This window comes from Ornithorhynchus anatinus, chromosome 5 (assembly GCF_004115215.2).
Source record: "Ornithorhynchus anatinus isolate Pmale09 chromosome 5, mOrnAna1.pri.v4, whole genome shotgun sequence".
NCBI classification, from domain to species: domain Eukaryota; kingdom Metazoa; phylum Chordata; class Mammalia; order Monotremata; family Ornithorhynchidae; genus Ornithorhynchus; species Ornithorhynchus anatinus.
This window is the reverse complement of record NC_041732.1, coordinates 95349284-95350989: the sequence shown is the minus strand read 5'-3', so window position 1 is coordinate 95350989 and position 1706 is coordinate 95349284. Positions and strand designations below refer to the sequence as shown.

The 1706-nt window shown below is 46.9% G+C and overlaps 1 non-coding gene across 1 annotated transcript; it reads left to right on the top strand.

Annotated features, from left to right (window-relative positions):
• The first annotated feature begins 285 nt into the window (after positions 1 to 285).
• On the top strand, positions 286 to 423 carry LOC114812528. The gene has a single exon (XR_003760179.1). It is a non-coding gene; the product is annotated as a small nucleolar RNA SNORA7 (small nucleolar RNA).
• Positions 424 to 1706: the final 1283 nt, after the last annotated feature.

Here is a 1706-nt window from a genome sequence, read left to right as displayed (position 1 = left end):
CATTATTATTCCTAAAGTCCTAAAGCCTGATTATAATAATGTAATAATAATAATAATAATACTTGGGACATTTGTAAAGCACTTACTATGTTCCAGGCACTGTACTAAGCAAGCACAAGGTATAAATTAATTAGGTCATACACAGCCCCTACTCACACTGGACTCACAGTCTAATTAGGAGGGAGAAAAGGCACTGAATCCCATTTTACAGATGAGGAAATTGAGGCAATGAGAAGTGTCTCAACTCTTCAACTCTTGCATCTTTCCCAAGAGTAGTTCAAGAGGCCCTTCTCAGAGTAGCACCTGGAGAGTTTCCAGTACTCTACCAGTCTTGACTACAGGAGGGAGAGTCAAGCAGAGGCCCACCCATTCCATTCCTAGTTTGGTCAGTGGCTAGCGAGTGGCAGGCAATCTGCTACAAGTCAGAACTCATCTGTGCTGGGCAGCGGCGGCACCGGAGAGAGTCGAGGGTGGAGACTCAGGTTTACTGCGCGGAAGGAGCCGATGGTAAACCACTTCCATGTTTTTACCAAGAAAACTCTATGGATACGCTATCAGAAGGATTGTAAATGGAAGTGGGGCGTACTGGGCGAGATGTGTCCATGGAGTCGCTATGGGTCGGAGACGACTCAGAAGCATAAGACAAGCTCAAGGCGAGCTCTCCTGCCTTCGCTCAAAATCCACCCCCTCCAACTATGCATCTGATCCCATCTCTTTGCACTTTATCAAAGTACTTGCCTCCTCCCTTCTCCCCCTCTGACCACCATCTTCAACTGTTTGCTCTGCAATGGCTTTTCCTTACTACTTTCAAACATGCTCATGCATACCTCTATTCTAAAAAAAACCTCCTTTGACCCCTAGTCTCCCTCCAGTTATCATCTCATCTGCCCCTTACCATTCCTCAAGTTCAGTTCTGATTCCCTTTCTATTTTCCATCTACACCCACTCTCTTGGAGAACTCATTCACTCCCACGGTTTCAACTACCACCTCTAGGTGGACGATTCCCACATCTACATCTCCAGCCCTGATCTCTCTCCCTCCCTACTGTCTCTCAGTTCCTCCCGCCTTTAAGACATCTCTTCTTGGATGTCCCACTGACACCTCAAACTTAACATGTCCAAAACAGAATTCCTTATCTTCCCACTCAAACCCCTGTCCTCCCCCTATTTTCCCATCCCTGTAGACAGCATCACCGTCCTTCCTGCCTCACAAACCCATAACCTGGGTGTTATCCACAACTCATCTCTCTCATTCAATCCAAATATTCAGTCTCTCACCAAATCCTGTCAGTTCAAAACATCACTAAAATCCCCCCTTTTCTCTCCATTCAAACTGTAGCATGTTAACCCAAAGCCTTAGTCTATCCTGCTTTGATTGCTATATCAGCCTCCCTGCTTGCTGTCTTTCCCCACTCCAGTCCATACTTCACTCTGCTGCCCGGATCACTTTTCTACAAAAGCGTTCAGCCCGTGTTTCCCCTCTTCTCAAAAACCTCCAGTGGTTGACCATCCAGCTCTGCGTCAATCAGAAACTACTTACTATTTTCTTTAAAGCGCTCAATCACCTTGCCCTCTCCTACCTCGCTTCACTACTCTCCTCCTACAACCTAGCCTGCACTCTTTGCTCTGCCAATGCCAACCTACTCCCTTTACCTCGATCTCATCCATCTCACCACCAACCTCTCCTCCAAGTCCAGTCTCTGGCC